The sequence below is a fragment of the Crinia signifera genome, chromosome 6, assembly GCF_055691185.1.
Source record: "Crinia signifera chromosome 6, ASM5569118v1, whole genome shotgun sequence".
Lineage (NCBI taxonomy): Eukaryota > Metazoa > Chordata > Amphibia > Anura > Myobatrachidae > Crinia > Crinia signifera.
Window position 1 is genome coordinate 60,548,712 of NC_139222.1, and position 22,649 is coordinate 60,571,360.

Consider the following 22,649-nt stretch of genomic DNA (forward strand, 5'->3'; position numbering starts at 1 on the left):
ACAAGTTGCCACCATGTCTGATAATCAGCAAGGTGACAATCTCGCATACCTGCAGATTACCTATTATGGTGGCAGGAGTGTGGGGATACTGAGCAAACCCCGTATAACTGTTTAGATTCACCCACCTGCAGATTACCTATTATGGTGGCAGGGGTATCTAATATCTAAACAAAAACCCCCAGACCTCACCTGGCAGTGAGACAGCCTCCCGAAGGGCTGGTCTTTCTCCCCTTGGGGGTCGAGGTCACCCTGATATTGTACAGAGTGACACCCTTTATTACCAATTGGGGATAACAGTGCTTGGTCTTAGATACTTACCTGCAGATTACCATATATGGTGGCAGCATATATGAGTAACCAAGCAGATCCTATTAACACACTTGATACCAAGGGGGGGGGGTGTGTTGGGAAGCGCTCCCCAAAAAAACTACTACTGAAGGGGTTAACTTACACTACGATGAATAAAAGTGGAATATTTTGTATTGAGTAAATAATAACTGGGTCTCATAGTATTATTGTAATAAACCAATTATCTTGTGATGTAAGTAAGGCTAATGGAACACACTGCATAAAAGAAAAATATAAATCATTGCCTCTGCCTGTATGTATGAAATATATCATGTGTCCCAACCAGGGTGCCAGATGTGTCTTTGTCAGTGTAACATCTGATGGCAGGCGTATTGTGCCCAGATCTGCTCTCCTGTTTATAAAGTGTTATTGAGTGAACTTCTTACCTTTTATTGACAGATCATCAAGCGAGAGCCGTATGATGCGGGAGTGGATTGGTACTCCTTCGGTGTGGTGCTATTCGAGATGACAACAGGAAAATCCCCCAAGGAGTGCCACATCTCGGCTTTGGCGGGCTGTCATCTGTGCCCGAATACAAGAAACATCATTGAAGAGGTGAGTGTCAGACCCACCTTAGCATTCAGCACTAGGTAACAAAGAGGCCATGAACAATGTGTCAGCGTCTGTTATTTATACAGAACCCCCATTCTCTAGTATCAGCCATGTAGTTGTTCTACGAGCGGTCATGTAGCTGTACATGGGGAAGCTATACGTAGTTACATACGTCAGATTACATTACTGGCTCCACCTCCCTGACACACACAAATAAGTGAAGGAAACTCCAAGCCAGAGCAATGCCTGCTGCAGGAGTCACTGTACCACTGACATACACTACTGGTCACGTTATACAGCACCGGCATTTTCCCTGTTTCTATTCAAATGTAAGCAAATCAAGTCCAGTGAATGACCCCCAATGGTACCATGATAAGCAGTAACCTGCTAGAGGTTGGGGGAAAGAATACTAAACTACATAGACACACATCCTCTGATTAGGGGAAAATAATGATTATTTTCTTTGAGGCTAAAAATCATTTGAGAAATATGTCTCCCAAATATGTGCTGTAAGGAATCAGACTGCAGCTGAACAGAAACTTAGTTGCCCTCACGTTCCTCTTTCCAGCTCCTGTGTGGTGACCCTGAGATGCGTCTGGGTGAGAACGGCAACATCAGAGAACATCCATTCTTCACGGGAATCGATTGGGAGAAGTTAGAACATCTGCAGGACCCATTCACTCCCAGCTTCTCCCTGCAGCCACCACAGTGAAGGTAACATCACTTCCCCAGGTGCAGGAGGTATAACATCATCTCACACAGGAGCAGCCGATACCTCCATCAGTAGCCACAGAACAACTTCCAGCTTCCAGAAGAACACCTGGCTTCTCCGTCAGCCCGAATTACACAAGGTGGCAGAACATCGCCCCTCAACTAACAACTACGGTATGTTCTCCAACGCCCATCAAGTACTGGAGACCGAGAGACCGGAACATCAAATCTCTTCCTGATTGGGTAAGTACGATCCAACCCATATTATGCGCAATGTTTGGTTTCTGCACATGTGATCACATCGCAGAACAACGAACACCTCTGCTGATTGCAGAGGTGCTTGCGGTGTAGAGCAGCCAGCGATCACAAATGGAGGCAGGGGGTGGAATGCACCTCCTCCTGCATTTGCATTGCTTGAGGATCCCACATGATAAGCTGCTGTGAGCAGCTTATCATGTGCAATCCAAACTGAATCAGGCATCTTCTAAAAATGTATATAAAATATAACATCAATGGCGAGGGTTTGGCTGGATTATTTAGGGAGGACGGAGGCCAGAACTGATGTTATATCTTATATACATTTAAGCTGCAACGCAAAGTTTCCTTTGTCTCGCAAGCCGACCTACAACTGCAAGCCTGAGAGAGATGAGACTTACTCAGGCTGCAGTCGCAGCGTCACAGCCACCGATGGTCCTGATGTTTTTCTAAACTGCAATCGCAGTTTGTTATGATCACAAATGGAGGCCGGGGGTGGAATGCACCTCCTCCTGCGTTTGCACTGCTTAAGGATTGAGGATTAAGCATTATACACATACCACCCCAGGGCCAATAGCCTAACAGCGCACCCCTACTCTCTCCTGCCTTACCATCACTCGCACCACCCCCCATCATCCATGCCCACACTGCTGCTCTCTCTAACTCCCCCCTCAGCTTCTCTGTCCTCACCCTCTCTGCCCTCGCCCACTCTCTAACTCCCCCCTCAGCGTCTCTGCCCCCACCCTCTCTCTAACTCCCCCCTCAGCGTCTCTGCCCTCACCCTCTCTCTCTAACTCCCCCCTCAGCGTCTCTGCCCTCACCCTCTCTCTCTAACTCCCCCCTCAGCCTCTCTGCCCTCACCCACTCTCTAACTCCCCCCTCTCTCTAACTCCCCCCTCAGTGTCTCTGCCCTCACCCTATCTCTCTAACTCCCCCATCAGCCTCTCTGCCCTCACTAACTCTCTAACTCCCCCCTCAGCGTCTCTGCCCTTACCCTCTCTCTAACTCCCCCCTCAGCGTCTCTGCCCTCACCCTCTCTCTAACTCCCCCCTCAGCCTCTCTGCCCTCACTAACTCTCTAACTCCCCCCCTCAGTGTCTCTGCCCTCACCCACTCTCTAACTAACCCCTCAGCGTCTCTGCCCTCACCCTCTCTCTAACTCCCCCCCTCAGTGTCTCTGCCATCACCCTCTCTATAACTCCCCCCTCAGAGTCTCTGCCCTCACCCTCTATCTCCCCCCTCAGCGTTAATGCCCTCACCCTCTCTCTAACTCCCCCCTCAGCGTCTCTGCGCTCACCCTCTCTCTAACTCCCCCCTCAGCGTCTCTGCCCTCACCCTCTCTCTAACTCCCCCCTCAGCCTCTCTGCCCTCACTAACTCTCTAACTCCCCCCCTCAGTGTCTCTGCCCTCACCCACTCTCTAACTAACCCCTCAGCGTCTCTGCCCTCACCCTCTCTCTAACTCCCCCCCTCAGTGTCTCTGCCATCACCCTCTCTATAACTCCCCCCTCAGAGTCTCTGCCCTCACCCTCTATCTCCCCCCTCAGCGTTAATGCCCTCACCCTCTCTCTAACTCCCCCTTCAGCGTCTCTGCCCTCACCCTCTCGCTAACTCCCAAATCAGAGTCTCTGCCCTCTCCCTCTCTCTAACTCCACCCTCAGCGTCTCTGCCCTCATATATCTAACTCCCCCCTCAGCGGCTCTGCCCTCACCCTCTCTCTAACTCCCCCCTCAGCGGCTCTGCCCTCACCCTCTCTCTAACTCCCCCCTCAGCGTCTCTGCCCTCACCCTCTCTCTAACTCCACCCTCAGCGTCTCTGCCCTCTCCCTCTCTCTAACTCCCCCCTCAGCATCTCTGCCCTCACCCACTCTCTAACTCTCCCCCTCTATCTAACTCCCCCCTCAGCGTCTCTGCCCTCACACTCCAACTCCAGTCCAACCCATATTATGCGCAATGTTTGGTTTCTGCACATGTGATCACATCGCAGAACAACAAACACCTCTGCTGATTGCAGAGGTGCTTGCGGTGTAGAGCAGCCAGCGATCGCAAATGGAGGCAGGGGGTGGAATGCACCTCCTCCTGCATTTGCATTGCTTGAGGATCCCACATGATAAGCTGCTGTGAGCAGCTTATCATGTGCAATCCAAACTGAATCAGGCATCTTCTAAAAATGTATATTAAATATAACATCAATGGCGAGGGTTTGGCTGACTTATCTGGGGAGGACGGAGGCCAGAACTACACCTGCAAACCTGAGAGAGATGAGACTTACTCAGGCTGCAGTCGCAGCATCACAGTCACCGATGGTCGTGATGTTTTTCTAAACTGCAATCGCAGTTTGTTATGATCACAAATGGAGGCAGGGGGTGGAATGCACCTCCTCCTGTGTTTGCACTGCTTAAGGATTGAGGATTAAGCGTTATACACATACCACCCCCGGGTCAATAGCCTAACAGCGCACCCCCACTCTCTCCTGCCTTACCATCACTCGCACCACCCCCCATCGTCCATGCCCACACTGCTGTTCTCTCTAACTCCCCCCTCAACATCTCTGTCCTCACCCTCTCTGCCCTCGCCCACTCTCTAACTCCCCCCTCAGCGTCTCTGCCCTCACCCTCTCTCTAACTCCCCCCTCAGCGTCTCTGCCCTCACCCTCTCTCTAACTCCCCCCCTCAGCCCTCACTAACTCTCTAACTCCCCCCTCAGCGTCTCTGCCCTCACCCTCTCTCTAACTCCCCCCTCAGCCTCTCTGCCCTCACTAACTCTCTAACTCCCCCCTCAGCTTCTCTGCCCTCACCCTCTCTCTCTAACTCCCCCCTCACCCTCTCTCTAACTCCCCCCTCAGCGTCTCTGCCCTCACCCTCTCTCTCTAACTCCCCCCTCAGCCTCTCTGCCCTCACCCTCTCTCTAACTCCCCCCTTAGCCTCTCTGCCCTCACTAACTCTCTAACTCCCCCCTCAGCTTCTCTGCCCTCACCCTCTCTCTCTAACTCCCCCCACACCCTCTCTCTTACTCCCCCCTCAGCGTCTCTGCCCTCACCCTCTCTCTCTAACTCCCCCCTCAGCCTCTCTGCCCTCACCCACTCTCTAACTCCCCCCTCTCTCTAACTCCCCCCTCATTGTCTCTGCCCTCACCCTCTCTCTAACTCCCCCCTCAGCCTCTCTGCCCTCACTAACTCTCGAACTCCCCCCTCAGCGTCTCTGCCCTCACCGTCTCTCTAACTCCCCCCTCAGCGTCTCTGCCCTCACCCTCTCTCTAACTCCCCCCTCAGCCTCTCTGCCCTCAATAACTCTCTAACTCCCCCCTCAGCGTCTCTGCCCTCACCCTCTCTCTAACTCCCCCCTCAGCCTCTCTGCCCTCACTAACTCTCTAACTCCCCCCTCAGCGTCTCTGCCCTCACCCTCTCTCTAATCCCCCCCTCAGCCTCTCTGCCATCACCCACTCTCTAACTCCCCCCTCAGTGTCTCTGCCCTCACCCACTCTCTAACTCCCCCCTCAGCGTCTCTGCCCTCACCCTCTCTCTAACTCCCCCCCCCCCCTCAGTGTCTCTGCCCTCACCCTCTCTATAACTCCCCCCCTCAGAGTCTCTGCCCTCACCCTCTATCTCCCCCCTCAGCGTTAATGCCCTCACCCTCTCTCTAACTCCCCCCTCAGCTCTAACTCTCTAACTCCCCCCTCAGCTTCTCTGCCCTCAACCTCTCTATCTAACTCCCCCCTCACCCTCTCTCTAACTCCCCCCTCAACGTCTCTGCCCTCACCCTCTCTCTCTAACTCCACCCTCAGCCTCTCTGCCCTCACCCACTCTCTAACTCCCCCCTCTCTCTAACTCCGCCCTCAGTGTCTCTGCCCTCACCCTCTCTCTCTAACTCCCCCCTCAGCCTCTCTGCCCTCACTAACTCTCTAACTCCCCCCTCAGCGTCTCTGCCCTCACCCTCTCTCTAACTCCCCCCTCAGCGTCTCTGCCCTCACCCTCTCTCTAAACCCCCCCCCCCCTCAGCCTCTCTGCCATCACCCACTCTTTAACTCCCCCTTCAGTGTCTCTGCCCTCACCCACTCTCTAACTCCCCACCTCAGCGTCTCTGCCCTCACCCTCTCTCTAACTCCCCCCTCAGCGTCTCTGTGATAAATTCATATATACAGTATGTGCATGTAGTGATTTCTAGGCATACAATGCCATAATAGTTATTATTAATATAAGATATATTGTGCTATAAACATATGTTATCCCCACAGGGGACATTGTCTGAGAAATGAACAATTCCCAGCAGTCTCTGCAACTGTTGAAGAGGTCAGGAGTTGGTCACATGACCAGGGTCAGGGGAGACAGTTGAGAGTGAGGAACTGTTGTGCTGTGCAGTCTGTGAGGGGAAGATGGAGAATCCCTGAGGAGATTTGTAAAAGGCAGAGCTACACAGCAGGCAGGGCGGATAGCGGTGCTGACAGGCGGTCTCTGAGGTGGAGAATCAGCAGTGACGCAGCATCCGGAGGGCAGTCCCGGCCAGAGTCAAAGGAGAATACTAATCCGCAGTCATAAGAGAGGTGTGGTGAGTCCCACCCTGACACCCATATATATAGCAAAGGAGGGGAATGGCTAACTATCTAATAGTATCAAGCTGCAGGAATTGATATTCAGGGAGCCAGCACAGCTTCCTATGCGTGATATACCTAGTGCTATACTGCTGGAACATCACACAGCCTTAGCCGAGGAACAGTACATTTGTATACAGGACAGTATTTATACAGCACCGCAAAGACTTCAGGCAGAGAGTTACACTATGATCCAGCTAAAGTGAGGATTACCTCATAAAATGTCCAGACTAATTTACATTGAGGATCCTGCATTTGAGTAAACAGATCATATACCTAAAGGGTTTCACCACTAGCTAGTAGCTACACATACCGGTCAGCTAGTGCCCGACAACAGTAACTGTCACCGTAGCAACCTACTCCAGCAACGTCCAGTACTAAGGGAGCAGAGTCGCTTCAGAAAATTGTCTACTTTCACTGCAGTATATGGTGAGACTGATAAGCCGGCAAGTGTTGAAAGAAAGATTTATTAAAGACAGAGTGACATATAGCACAGCCAGGAGAGCTCTGAATATTGGAAACATTATTGTATGTGTCGTGGGCTTTCTACTAAGGAACTGAGCTGTCCGTGCAGCGAACATAGAGTAATGCAGTTCAGTCACCTACATTACTGATATAAGGAAATATTCAGCAGTGACAGCATTCACATAGAAGGAGTTACTTGAATGGATACATTATTGCTATTTGCAGACATTGCCTGATAATCTCAGAGTTTACACTGTTGGATTACAAATACGCTGTGGTAAAATATTCTCAGCGTGAGACTCTAACATCTGCAGGATAAAAAGACATACTCCTCTTAATAAGCGCTTAAAAGAAAAGTACAGTAACTGCAGTTACACAAAAGACACAACAAGACTAGGGTAATGTTTAATAATTATTGCGCAATAATACATGCCGGTACCCGATAGAAAAGAGATCTCTAATATTTACTGTAATGGCTATATGAATATTGGATATTGCATTTAGTATATGTAAATGGTAAGTGAAATTGCATTAAACTTGTTTGCATTGTAGCAAGAAGGTAGGGTTAGTCATATATTTATGTGTAGAGTAAAGAAGCGCAGGAGTGGAGGATTACAGTGAAGGATCAATATCCGCTGTTCCAGTGTAATAAAAATTGTAATTTCTTGTTGTTATTTATATTGTAACTATTGAACGGACGATATTGAAACACATTATACTTGTTTCTGTAAATAATAAACTCGTTTGCTATTGATCAAGAATTGTCTTCATGTGAAGTACTGAACACCTGTCCTAAGAACAGAGAAACCGATTCACCGAAGTGGATACTTACCCATGATGGATTTCACATCTCTGCCCTCACCCTCTCTGCCCTTGCCCACTCTCTAACTCCCCCCACAACGTCTCTGCCCTCACCCTCTCTCTAACTCCCCCCTCAGCGTCTCTGCCCTCACCCTCTCTCTAACTCCCCCCCCTCAGCCCTCACTAACTCTCTAACTCCCCCCTCAGCGTCTCTGCCCTCACCCTCTCTAACTCCCCCCTCAGCCTCTCTGCCCTCACTCTCTCTCTAACTCCCCCCTCAGCCTCTCTGCCCTCACTAGCTCTCTAACTCCCCCCTCAGCATCTCTGCCCTCACCCTCTCTGCCCTTGCCCACTCTCTAACTCCCCCCACAGCGTCTCTGCCCTCACCCTCTCTCTAACTCCCCCCTCAGCGTCTCTGCCCTCACCCTCTCTCTAACTCCCCCCCTCAGCCCTCACTAACTCTCTAACTCCCCCCTCAGCGTCTCTGCCCTCACCCTTTCTCTAACTCCCCCCTCAGCCTCTCTGTCCTCACCCTCTCTCTAACTCCCCCCTCAGCCTCTCTGCCCTCACTAACTCTCTAACTCCCCCCTCAGCTTCTCTGCCCTCACCCTCTCTCTCTAACTCCCCCCTCACCCTCTCTCTAACTCCCCTCTCAGCATCTCTGCCCTCACTAACTCCCCCCTCAGCGTCTCTGCCCTCACCCTCTCTCTAACTCCCCCCTCAGCGTCTCTGCCCTCACCCTCTCTCTAAACCCCCACCCCCCTCAGCCTCTCTGCCATCACCCACTCTTTAACTCCCCCCTCAGTGTCTCTGCCCTCACCCACTCTCTAACTCCCCCCCCCTCAGCGTCTCTGCCCTCACCCTCTCTCTACACTTTAAACGTACTGACAGCCTGCCTAAATCATCGCTCCCCAGCAATGCTATGACTGCCAGCTGCATGCGGCTGTCACCACGTGAGAGTGTACAGGACACTGACCTAGGAAGAACGTAGATCAGCTTGTGCTAACGGTGCGGTCGTAGCAGTCCGGGACCATGGACCATCGGCTTCTCCACACAGTAAGTTACTCCTGGTACCTCAGCACACAGGACACATGTCACATGCTCTAACTTTCTATCTATAACGTGCAATACATCGCGCGCATCAAGTGCAGTCCAAAAATTAAGCCGGCCTGCGACTGCAAGCCTGAGTAAGAGGAGACTTACTTAGGCTGTAGTCATAGAGGGTGAACATGACCGATGGTCGCAGTGTCCTTGTAAACTGCCATTGCATCGCAGTTTCATATGATCACAAATGTCGGCAGGGGGTGGTATGCACCTCCTCCTGCATTTGCATTGCTTGAGGATCCCACGTGATAAGCTGCTGTGAGCATCTTATCATATGTAACCCAAGCTGAATTTATATAAAATATAAAATCAAGGGCGAGGAATTGGCTGGCAACTTGGGGCGGATGGAGGCCAGAACTGATTTTATATTTTGTATAAATATACATTTACGCTGCAAGGTGAAGTTCCTTCGCCTTGCAAACCAGCCTGCGACTGCAAGACTGAGTAAGGGGAGACTTACTTAAGCTGTAGCCATAGAGGGACACTGCAACCGATGGTCACAATGTCCCTCTAAACTGCCATTGCATCGCAGTTTGCTTTGATCACAAATGCCGGCAAGGGGTGGTATGCACCTCCTCCTGCATTTGCATTGCTTGAGGATCCCACATGATAAGCTGCTTATCATTTGCGACCCAAGAATAGAATAGAATAGAATAGAATAGAATTAACTTTATTGGCCATGTGTGCTTGCGCACACTAGGAATTTTTTGGGGATTTACAGTGCAGCATCAAGCATGGATAAGGGGGGGTGGGGCATTACATACATTACATTGAGACATTACATGCGGGGACCACATGTCCGACGAGCAGCACAGCGCATAGGCATCCATCAGTGGCGCCACTGGTCTCTGCAGCAGCCAGGTAGGTAACGATATAAGTAGTGTTCCCGCTAGGCTGCTTTAGCTCTAGCAGCGCCCCGCTAAAACAGCCTCACGGGGAAGCAAAGTGCCGCCGTAGATGGCGATGCCCAGCGCTTCCTCAGCAGCACACCGACTACGGAGGGGCCGGGCCCGCCCCCTTTGGTGACGGCGGTGGCCGGGCCCGCCCCCCTTGATGACGGCAGCGGACCGGCATGCCCCTCTTGTGACATTGGCGGCCCGGTCCGCCCCCGGCGCCCTGCCCTCTCTAACTGCTAGAGTGAACACTAATAAGCAGGGACAGTACAGTTTTCACACAGGGAACACATACCTGCCGAGCTGCACAGCACCTAGGCAGCCATCAGCGGCACCACTGGTCGTTGCAGCAGCCAGGTATGTAACAATATAAGCCGGGACAGTACAGTATCACACAGGGAACACATACCCGCCGAGCTGCACAGCGCCTAGGCAGCCATATGAGGCGCCACTGGTCGCTGCGGACTCCTGCATCTGCTGATGGACAGCAGCTTGGGCCTGATCTTTTCCCTGTCCTGGCCGGAAGCCGCCTCCAGGTGCCGATGGGGGCCACCATCGCCTCGGAGGTCATCATGCCGGGAACCGTGCCTGTGGCCGGGTCCTGAGCCTATGGTGCCGTACCCGGGGGCTGAGCTGTGCGCCGCTGGCTGCGGCCTGGTCCAGTGTGGCGTCATCCAGTGCCGCATCTCCGTGCATCTCCTGCCGTTGCAGTGCGCCCGCCCCGGCCGGGGTGGGGGGGGAGTAGTCACCGTGCCGCCATCCGTCCTCCCCCTCCGCCGTCATGGTGCCCTTTCTCCGCCCCGTACCGGAAGCTCAGCTAAATTTATATAAAATATAACATCAAAGGTGAGTGATTGGCTGGCAACTTGGGGCGGATGGAGGCCAGAACTGATGTTATATTTTATATAAATATACACTTACGCTGCAAGGTGAAGTTTTCTTCACCTCGCAAGCCAGCCTGCGACTGCAAGACTGAGTAAGATGAGACTTACTTAAGCTGTAGTCGTATAGGAACACCCCGACCAATGGTGGCAATGACCCGCTACACTGCCATTGCATCGCAGTTTGATATGATCACAAATGCCAGCAGGGGGTGGTAAGCACATCCTCCTGCATTTGCATTGCTTGAGGATCCCACATGATCAGCTGCTGTGAACAACTTATCATATGTGACCCAAGCTGAATTTATATAAAATATAACATCAAAGGCTGGCAACTTGGGGCGGATGGAGGCCAGAACTGATGTTATATTCTCTATAAATATACATTTACACTGCATGGTGAAGTTATCTCCCCATGTGACTCTAATATCTTCGGCCACTTAAAAAACAAACACTTAAAGGTGAACGGTTCACCTGTGACAAGGAGGTGCAGGAGACCGTGGAAACCTGGATTCATCAGCAACCAAGGAGTTTCTACACTGAATCCATCCACTCCCTTGTTACGCGCTGGATCATTGCATCAATGTCAATTATGTGTAGTTGTAATGTTACACATGAACTGTAATTAAATATTCTTTGATTAAAATATTGTTTACATACAACCGTAGTCTCCCTTTTCATTTGGGCACACCTTATATATGGTCTGTAGACCCCATTTTCTATGCAGATGTCATTTGTTCAGTATGTAAATGGTAGTGTCTACAAAACTCCTATGGACAAATCTCTACTTACATTCCAGCAAATGTGATTGTAAAACTCATTATGGCCCTTATTCTGGTTGCCACGCAGGGAACGGTGGTGGCACTGTGCATACGCAACCAGGACAGCGGGCGGGGGTGGCCCCATTAGCATATGGGAGTGTTTCATGGACGTTCCTATAAGAACTCAGGGCGTTCTCATGCTAATGAGGCCATGATGCGGGGGGTGGGCAGCTGCTGATATCACCGGATGTCAGCTGCCCCCCCCATTTCCTTCCCAGTGTGCCCACATATGTAAGTGCCTTGAAAGTCACTTTTATTTGCATGCACGCACCACATCCTTCAATGGTCGGCAACCATCAAAAGATGTGGCCGTTCCCCCCTGGCCTGTGAATGGATGTTACTTTGTGGATGTTACTGCAACAGCCAACCATTCACAAGGCGGGCTTTGGTGTAATCACAACGCTGCAAATTTACAGCCTTGCGAATCAACCAGAATAATCCCCTATATGTAAATTACAAGACAGGAAGTGATCACATACTCACCTGCTATTAAATGGTGCCCTCCGGGATACCAGGTGTAGGGGGTGCGGGAATTCCAGCAGATGTAACGGGATGCACTATTGGAAGTCAGAACATCGCCTCTAAATTCCGGAGTCCCCTGTGCATTCCGGGAGTGCGGACCAGCATGGATTGGAGTCTACGAAAAGGGGGGAATCACTGATATCATTTCTCTGACTGAGCCCTGAAATGTCTTTTTCGCAATTATCATACATTAAATGCTGTTAAATCTATGTATTACATGACATGCAAATAATAGTAAAGCGTGGAGCAGATACTGTAAAAAACAATATATGTAATTCAACGTAGTGGAACGATCACATTGTAAATAAGCTGGAAACTGATACAAAGGAAAAAACAACAGAGTGCTTTTTTTGCGGTGCACCACAAGAAGAATTGTTTTATAAAAAGTAACTTTTATTGATATGTTTTTAAAAAGATGTAGCGAATATGTAAAAAATAAACAATGAACATATAACACAAGACAAATGTGAATAAAAAGGAATCAGACTTCCTAATGTGGCGGGGGGTTTTGGAGGGATTTAAGGTCATCTAATTTCTTATGTCAGTATAACCTAGTCGTTCAACCACCAATGAATCTCTGAAGAATTGATATATACGGACGGGACGCCGACCGTATCCAAGTAAGGACATACTCACCACCAAACGGAGAAAATAGGGACACGGTTCCCAACTCAGTGGACCAATATAGGAATATCCACTGTCTCCACATTCATTGGTGGTTGAACGACTAGGTTATACTGACATAAGAAATTAGATGACCTTAAATCCCTCCAAAACCCCCCGCCACATTAGGAAGTCTGATTCCTTTTTATTCACATTTGTCTTGTGTTATATGTTCATTGTTTATTTTTTACATATTCGCTACATCTTTTTAAAAACATATCAATAAAAGTTACTTTTTATAAAACAATTCTTCTTGTGGTGCACCGCAAAAAAAGCACTCTGTTGTTTTTTCCTTTGTATCCATTTCAGTGCTGAGCGGTAGCACACCTTACACCTGAAAAGTCATTTAAACTATATGGTGATTAAAAGGTATTTTTCTTCTATATAAAAGAATTTCCTGTGCGATCAGACACCCCCCCTCTCTTTGTAAGCTGGAAACTGATTATAGCCGCCGGCCAATGTAACAGGTGAAGAATAGTCAGTGCGACGAGCTGACGCCTGGGAACCGTGTAATGTATATTGAGCTCTGTAAGTACCCACCTGAAGTAGCCCAAGTAGCCCAACCCTGAGAGGGAGAGTGATCAGATAGTATACAGGGCATTCCGGGGGAAATACAGAAACCAGGGTCTCCTTATAGAACAGATGCTAAACCAACTAAAATACTGATTTATTAGAAGATGATTATAATACAGTTCCTCCATCCGGTGCGTTGTCGGCCGCTGGAGGCGGCATTTCAGCTCACACCGGCCAGGGAGGGACGGGCTGAAATAAGTGACCAGTGGCTGTGCGTGGCTAAACCTAATCCTAATGAGCACAAACAGCGTGATAAAATACATCAATAGAGTATCACCCCATCTCCTTGGGGCTAATTCAGACCTGATCACGTGGCTGCGAATTTGCATATCAGCCGATTCTTCATAAACTGCACATGCGCACGGCCCCTAGTACCCATTCCAAGTCCTTCTATTCCATTCCAGACTCTTCACCCACTCTACTATTGTAGCAGCATCCTCCTCTCCCCCCCATGTCAGCCTGCCCACCTACACCCCTGCTCTAGCAGCATCCTCCTCTCCCCCCATGTCAGCCTGCCCACCTACACCCCTTCTCTAGCAGCATCCTCCTCTCCCCCCATGTCAGCCTGCCCACCTACACCCCTGCTCTAGCAGCATCCTCCTCTCCCCCCATGTCAGCCTGCCCACCTACACCCCTGCTCCAACAGCATCCTCCTATCCCCCCATGTCAGCCTGCCCACCTACACCCCTGCTCTAGTAGCATCCTCCTCTCCCCCCCATGTCAGCCTGCCCACCTACAACCCTGCTCTAGCAGAATCCTCTTCTCCTCCCCTGTGGCAGCCTGCCCACCTACACCCCTGCTCTAGCAGCATCCTCCTCTCCCCCAATGTCAGCCTGCCCACTGACACCCCTGCTCTAGCAGCATCCTCCTCTGACCCCATGTCAGCCTGCCCACCTACACCCCTGCTCTAGCAGCATCCTCCTCTCCCCCCATGTCAGCCTGCCCACCTACACCCCTGCTCTAGCAGCATCCTCCTCTCCCCCCATGTCAGCGTGCCCATCTACACCCCTGCTCTAGCAGCAGCCTCCTCTCCCCCCATGTCAGCCTGCCTACCTACACCGCTGCTCTAGCAGCATCATCCTCTCCCCCCATGTCAGCCTGCCCACCTACACCGCTGCTCTAGCAGCATCCTCCTCTCCCCCCATGTCAGCCTGCCCACCTACACCCCTGCTCTAGCAGCATCCTCCTCTCCCCCCATGTCAGCCTGCCCACCTACACCCCTGCTCTAGCAGCATCCTCCTCTTCCCCCATGTCAGCCTGCCCACCTACACCCCTGCTCTAGCAGCATCCACCTCTCCCCCCATGTCAGCCTGCCCACCTACACCCCTGCTCTAGCAGCATCCTCCTCTCCCCCCATGTCAGCCTGCCCACCTACACCCCTGCTCTAGCAGCATCCTCCTCTCCCCCCATGTCAGCCTGCCCACCTACACCCCTGCTCTAGCAGCATCCTCCTCTCCCCCCATGTCAGCCTGCCCACCTACACCGCTGCTCTAGCAGCATCCTCCTCTCCCCCCATGTCAGCCTGCCCACCTACACCCCTGCTCTAGCAGCATCCTCCTCTCCCCCATGTCAGCCTGCCCACCTACACCCCTGCTCTAGCAGCATCCTCCTCTCCCCCCATGTCAGCCTGCCCACCTACACCCCTGCTCTAGCAGCATCCTCCTCTCCCCCCATGTCAGCCTGCCCACCTACACCGCTGCTCTAGCAGCATCCTCCTCTCCCCCCCATGTCAGCCTGCCCACCTACACCCCTGCTCTAGCAGCATCCTCCTCTCCCCCATGTCAGCCTGCCCACCTACACCCCTGCTCTAGCAGCATCCTCCTCTCCCCCCATGTCAGCCTGCCCACCTACACCCCTGCTCTAGCAGCATCCTCCTCTCCCCCCATGTCAGCCTGCCCACCTACACCCCTGCTCTAGCAGCATCCTCCTCTCCCCCCATGTCAGCCTGCCCACCTACACCCCTGCTCTAGCAGCATCCTCCTCTCCCCTCATGTCAGCCTACCCACCTACACCCCTGCTCTAGCAGCATCCTCCTCTCCCCCATGTCAGCCTGCCCACCTACACCCCTGCTCTAGCAGCATCCTCCTCTCCCCCCATGTCAGCCTGCCCACCTACACCCCTGCTCTAGCAGCATCCTCCTCTCCCCCCATGTCAGCCTGCCCACCTACACCGCTGCTCTAGCAGCATCCTCCTCTCCCCCCCATGTCAGCCTGCCCACCTACACCCCTGCTCTAGCAGCATCCTCCTCTCCCCCCATGTCAGCCTGCCCACCTACACCCCTGCTCTAGCAGCATCCTCCTCTCCCCCCATGTCAGCCTGCCCACCTACACCCCTGCTTTAGCAGCATCCTCCTCTCCCCCCATGTCAGCCTGCCCACCTACACCCCTGCTCTAGCAGCATCCTCCTCTCCCCTCATGTCAGCCTACCCACCTACACCCCTGCTCTAGCAGCATCCTCCTCTCCCCCGATGTCAGCCTGCCCACCTACACCCCTGCTCTAGCAGCATCCTCCTCTCCCCCCATGTCACCCTGCCCACCTACACCTCTGCTCTAGCAGCATCCTCCTCTCCCCCATGTCAGCCTGCCCACCTACACCCCTGCTCTAGCAGCAGCCTCCTCTCCCCCCATGTCAGCCTGCCCACCTACACCCCTGCTCTAGCAGCAGCCTCCTCTCCCCCCATGTCAGCCTGCCCACCTACACCCCTGCTCTAGCAGCATCCTCCTCTCCCCCCATGTCAGCCTGCCCACCTACATCCCTGCTCTAGCAGCATCCTCCTCTCCCCCATGTCAGCCTGCCCACCTACACCCCTGCTCTAGCAGCATCCTCCTCTCCCCCCATGTCAGCCTGCCCACCTACACCCCTGCTCTAGCAGCATCCTCCTCTCCCCCCATGTCAGCCTGCCCTCCTACACCCCTGCTCTAGCAGCATCCTCCTCTCCCCCCATGTCAGCCTGCCCACCTACACCCCTGCTCTAGCAGCATCCTCCTCTCCCCCCATGTCAGCCTGCCCACCTACACCCCTGCTCTAGCAGCATCCTCCTCTCCCCCCATGTCAGCCTGCCCACCTACACCCCTGCTCTAGCAGCATCCTCCTCTCCTCCCATGTCAGCCTGCCCACCTACACCCCTGCTCTAGCAGCATCCTCCTCTCCCCCCATGTCAGCCTGCCCACCTACACCCCTGCTCTAGCAGCATCCTCCTCTCCCCCCATGTCAGCCTGCCCACCTACACCCCTGCTCTAGCAGCATCCTCCTCTCCCCCCATGTCAGCCTGCCCACCTACACCCCTGCTCTAGCAGCATCCTCCTCTCCCCCCATGTCAGCCTGCCCACCTACACCCCTGCTCTAGCAGCATCCTCCTCTCCCTCCATGTCAGCCTGCCCACCTACACCCCTGCTCTAGCAGCAGCCTCCTCTCCCCCCATGTCAGCCTGCCCACCTACACCCCTGCTCTAGCAGCATCCTCCTCTCCCCCCATGTCAGCCTGCCCACCTACACCGCTGCTCTAGCAGCATCCTCCTCTCCCCCCATGTCAGCCTGCCCACCTACACCCCTGCTCTAGCAGCATCCTCCTCTCCCCCATGTCAGCCTGCCCACCTACACCCCTGCTCTAGCAGCATCCTCCTCTCCCCCCATGTCAGCCTGCCCACCTACACCCCTGCTCTAGCAGCATCCTCCTCTCCCCCCATGTCAGCCTGCCCACCTACACCCCTGCTCTAGCAGCATCCTCCTCTCCCCCATGTCAGCCTGCCCACCTAACCCCTGCTCTAGCAGCATCCTCCTCTCCCCCATGTCAGCCTGCCCACCTACACCCCTGCTCTAACAGCATCCTCCTCTCCCCCCATGTCAGCCTGCCCACCTACACCCCTGCTCTAGCAGCATCCTCCTCTCCCCCCATGTCAGCCTGCCCACCTACACCCCTGCTCTAGCAGCATCCTCCTCCCTCCCCATGTCAGCCTGCCCACCTACACCCCTGCTCTAGCAGCATCATCCTCTCCCGCCATGTCAGCCTGCCCACCTACACCCCTGCTCTAGCAGCATCCTCCTCTCCCCCATGTCAGCCTGCCCACCTACACCCCTGCTCTAACAGCATCCTCCTCTCCCCCCATGTCAGCCTGCCCACCTACACCCCTGCTCTAGCAGCATCCTCCTCTCCCCCCATGTCAGCCTGCCCACCTACACCCCTGCTCTAGCAGCATCCTCCTCCCTCCCCATGTCAGCCTGCCCACCTACACCCCTGCTCTAGCAGCATCCTCCTCTCCCCCCATGTCAGCCTGCCCACCTACACCCCTGCTCTAGAAACATCCTCCTCTCCCCCATGTCAGCCTGCCCACCTACACCCCTGCTCTAGCAGCATCCTCCTCTCCCCCCATGTCAGCCTGCCCACCTACACCCCTGCTCTAGCAGCATCCTCCTCTCCCCCCATGTCAGCCTGCCCACCTACACCCCTGCTCTAGCAGCATCATCCCCTCCCCCCATGTCAGCCTGCCCACCTACACCCCTGCTCTAGCAGCATCCTCCTCTCCTCCCATGTCAGCCTGCCCACCTACACCCCTGCTCTAGCAGCATCCTCCTCTCCCCCCATGTCAGCCTGCCCACCTACACCCACCTACACCTACGCCCTAGGAGGCAGGGCGGGAGGAGGTGGGGCAGCGATGAGAGAAGAGGACAGCGGGCAGGAGGAGGCAGGTGCATCCAGCAGCTGGGCACTGTGCGGCAGGCACTGCCGCTGACCGGGGACGGTCGGGAACTGATATATGTTACTGTATATGTATGGTGAGGTCTCGAGGAAGTGACGGGGCAGCGGCCAGCAGCGGGGCAATGTGCGGCACTAAAGCATGGGAGCGGGAGAGTGTATATCTATGGTTTTACTTTTTTTTTAGTGGGCTATGAGGTGTTACCTGCAGGCGTCGTAATGGGCGTTACCTAGGTCACGTGGGTACGACCCTAATGAATCTTTTTAAAATAACTATGCACTTCTCTCAGTGTAATTGTCTGGTAGTTTATATTGCAGCAATTCACACTAAGGGCCTGATTCAGCAAGGCTCGGTAAGCAGGGGTCAACTGCTGCTTGGCGAGCTCATAACAACCATCCGAACGCTCCGTCAGTACCATGCGAGGGAGTGTACTCACACACAGCCCCTCGCACACAGCTGGGTTAAGGCTCTGGAGGGCCCAGGGGACTTTTGACAGGGGGGCCCTGAGGTCTAACATTAAAATCATATTACAAATTTGTGTGTGTGTGTATGCATGTGTGTGTGTATGCATGTTTGTGTGTGTGTATGCATGTGTGTGAATGCATGTATGTATATATGTATATATGTGTGTGTGTGCGTGTGTGTGTGTATGCATGTGTGTGAGTGTGTGTGTGTATACATGTGTGTGTGTGTATGCATGTGTGTGTGTGTGTACACATACATATCTTTTATTGACATATTAGAGCCTGTGTGACCCAGAAATGTTGCAAATATGCTGTTTAATAAATGCAATGTAATATAATGGTTTAATACTGCAGTGCCATGCGTGGTCTGAATTCATTCCTGTCCCTCAGCAGGGGGATGTAAGGGGATGCCGGCAGTCAGAATATCAATGCAGACCTCCCAATCAGTGGTGTAACTACAGAGGGTGCAGGGGATGCAACTGCTGTGGGGCACGGGGGCAATCCCCTACACCCTATTTTAAGTTGATTTTTTTTTTTAATGGGAGCAGGAAACACAGCGGCTGCAGGAGCCTATATGAGGACTAATTCTGTCACTATGGTGGGTGGGAGCAGCAGGAAGCCCAGTGGCTGCCGGCTCTCAAGAGACCAGTGGCACCGTGGCGGCATGTCACCTTACCCCCTCTCATCTGGCTGCCGGCACCTGAGGAGACATGTGAGTCACTGTGGCAGCAGGGGAAGGAGAAGACCCAGCGGCTGCAGGAGCACCGGAGGAGAAAAGTTACTGCAGCTGTGGGAGGAGGAGGAGGCCTGCGGCTGCCAGCGCTGTGAATGTAAGACCCTCCATTGCTAGTGAAATAAAGACATGCATCCTCTCCTCTTCCCCCATCACCCTCTGTAACCTCACCTCGTCACATCACCTCACCAACTCTATCCCTGCCACACCCCTCACAATCTCTCCCCTCACCCCCGTCACCTCACCCCTGACCTGCATCCTCTCTTCCCCTCATCATCCCATGTCACCTGACCACCTCTCGCCCCGTCACCTCACCCCTGACCTGCATCCTCTCCTCCCCCTCATCATCCCATGTCAGCTGACCACCTCTTGCCCCGTCACCTCACCCCTGACCTGCATCCTCTCTTCCCCTCATCATCCCATGTCACCTGACCACCTCTCGCCCCGTCACCTCACCCCTGACCTGCATCCTCTCCTCCCCCTCATCATCCCATGTCAGCTGACCACCTCTTGCCCCGTCACCTCACCCCTGAGCTGCATCCTCTCCTCCCCCTCATCATCCCATGTCACCTGACCACCTCTCGCCCCGTCACCTCACCCCTGACCTGCATCCTCTCCTCCCCCTCATCATCCCTAGTCACCTCACTAGCTCTCGCCTGCCCATCACCTCACCCCCTCTCTATCTCACTCCTGCTGCTCTCTGTCTCCCCCTCTCCACCTTCTCTTTTTAGCACCTGACCCACCCCCCATAGAAGCATTGTAGTGACAAAGGTGGAGGTTGGAGGCCATTTCAAGATTTTGCTATGGGGCCCTGAAAGTTCTAGTTACCCCCTGATCCCAATCATAAGTATGTGGGGCAGGCCAGCGTCAGGCTGGAAGAAAATTAGGTTTAGGCAATAGTGGCGGAGTTGGGGTTAGGCTGTGGGCAGGAGGGTTTGGCCACTAGAAAGGAGGGGGGTTAGGGTTAGGCTGTGGGGCACGAAGGTTAGGCACTAGCAAGGAGGGATAGGATGATGGCATCTGTATTCTGACTGCCGGCATCTACACCACCAGTCATCTGCATGTATTTCATAAATAGTATACGAGTATACATACATATATATGTATATACATAGCCTATAGGGCATACACAGACACATACCATACATAGACACAGGGCATATATGTACATAAACCATACATATACACAGGGCATATATGCACATATACCATACATACACACAGGACATACACACACATACCATGCATACACATGTGACATAAACACACACTATGTTTATAAAAACACACAAGCTATAGACATTATTAAAGCAAATAAGCCCCACAAGCAATCACACCCACACTGCTGCTACCAAGACATCACAGTGCTCACTGGGCCAGCATACAGTGATGTATTAATGGTTCTTACACTCCTCACCCCACTGCCTATGCCCCTTCTGCTGGCACCAACAACAAAGCACACATACCTGGGGAGTCAGCCTCACCAGGACAGAAGCAGCTCTATCTCACAGCCCTGTGAGGTGTAGAGAGAGGAGCTGCCTGAAAGCCGAGGAACTGTGCGCTGCAGCGCCACCTATCTGAAACTCTACAACATTACACCCAAAACTGTCTCCATGTATTCCCCACAGCTCAGCTGTATATATAAAAAAAATTTTTTTATCTGGTTTGAACGGGGACCCTTTCAGAGAGGGGGGACTGGGGATACATACCCCCTCCCCCCCAATCCGGCCCGCCAAAGTCGTTCGGTGTCAGGGATTGGAAATGCGCAAACCCCGACCATCAGGGCTGGTTCCGAATTCAAGGCCTGATTCAGTATCGCTCGCTAAGCAGTGGTCAATTGCTACTTAGTGAGCGGCATAACACGCGCCCCCTGCCACCGAATCCTATCGGTAACATGCGAGGGGATGTACGCGAACATATCCCCTCACATGCGGCCATCAAATGATTTCTCTCCTCTTATAAACTGAGTTTCTTTTCCGTCTGAGTTCGCCAAAGAGGGGGTGGGCGCTGACATCATGTGGGGTCAGCCGCCGGCCCACCTGCGTTCTCAGGGAACGGCCAGCATTTTCATGGGGACGCTTATAAAACGCTGAACGTTCCCGTGCTCCGGCCTTTGCCCGCCTCCTCCCCTACCCGTGCAAGCACCTCACCTTTGACAGGTGTCGAAAGCGTTCGCACAGCGTCCCTGCACTTGCGTATAATTGGCCATAAGCATGCAGAGCAGCACCATCAGTACACTGGGGACGATCACTCCTGAATCACCCCCTCGGATCGATACGTGCGATCCTGAATCAGCCTCCAACTGCGCTGTTTTAGGACTTAATGACAATAAACTTCCTGTCATCCGGCAGTCTAGTAATCTCTGAGGTGTATGAAGGGAGTCTAGTTACAGTCCACTTCACATTATGCACCACACGTTAATGCCCATTACTTATTAAACCACATGCCATTATGCCCATTACATGTCATTATGTCACACACCGTAATGCCTATTACATATTATGTCACATAAGTGCCGCTTACCTACATGCTAGTTGCCAGGAGCTGCGTGCTCTATGCCAGGAGTTTTGTGATTGTTGGCACAGGGGGTTTCATGCTTGTTGCCATGAGAGGATTACATGCTTGCTGCCATGGGGGGTTCCATGCTCATTGCCATGGGGTGATTACACATTCATTGCCCAGGGGATGGAAAAGGGTTTACATCCTTGTTGCCCAAGGCGGGGGAGATTACATGCTTGTTGCTCAGGGGGCTCCCTCCAACCATGTCGGCTCATGCCCCTCCTGGGCCCCTGACCCCAGGCTGATTGGCTCCGGAGCTGCACTATATTTGAAATGGCTGAGAGCCGCTGGAGGGGTGAGGAAAGCCTTCGGCGCTGCGCTCCACTCTTCTAGTCTCTCAGTGGCAGCGGCAGAGGTGCTGGAAGGGTGGGGGAACCTGTGGTGCTGCTCAGCTCTCTCCTTCACCTCTCATCTGCGGCACCCGCCAGAGGGGTGGGAGAAGCGCAGTAGGGAATGCAAGGTGATACGGTGTATCAGCAACATATTTCGTACTCCCTTCTTTGCACCACCGCACCTACTCCAGCCAGTCGATGCACTCTTGTCAGCAGCGGTTGCGATCGTCTTTTAGGTAGCCATCCTGACATGCCAGGACATTGCAGGATGCTGCTGTACTACCTTTGTGAGTCCAGGGCTGCAGCCATTTATATCACTGCAGCTCGTGCCAACAGGTTTGATCGGGTTAAAGAACATACAGCCTCATGGCTACAAATGGTTCCCCTGTCACATCTCTCCTGCTCCTAGAACACACAGTGTAAAAGTGTACAAGGAAGACAATATTGTGTATTGTGATTTTGTCATGTTCCTTCCCCCTTTATATTTCTTCCTTCTGTATCCCTCTCCTTTTGCAAAAAAAAAAATGAAAACTCAATAAAATTACTGATGTTAAACAAACTATAACCAGAAATGTAAACAACAAAGTGATTGGCCGATAGTTTGGGGGTATAACAGTTGCAGGGTAATTACTTTTTTGTTGTTTAGCAATGTCAGTATTGCTTTGGTCTTGTATCAGGTTGTCCTAAAAGGTTAT

At 52.8% G+C, this 22,649-nt stretch overlaps 1 long non-coding RNA gene across 1 annotated transcript; it reads right to left on the reverse strand.

Moving 5' to 3' along the window:
• Positions 1-395: 395 nt before the first annotated feature.
• Positions 396-20,597, reverse strand: LOC146007654 (uncharacterized). The gene is made up of 3 exons (XR_014444375.1): positions 20,530-20,597; positions 11,899-12,052; positions 396-870 (listed from the first exon to the last, which is right to left on the reverse strand). It is a non-coding gene; the product is annotated as an uncharacterized LOC146007654 (long non-coding RNA).
• Between the last annotated feature and the right edge of the window lie 2,052 nt (positions 20,598-22,649).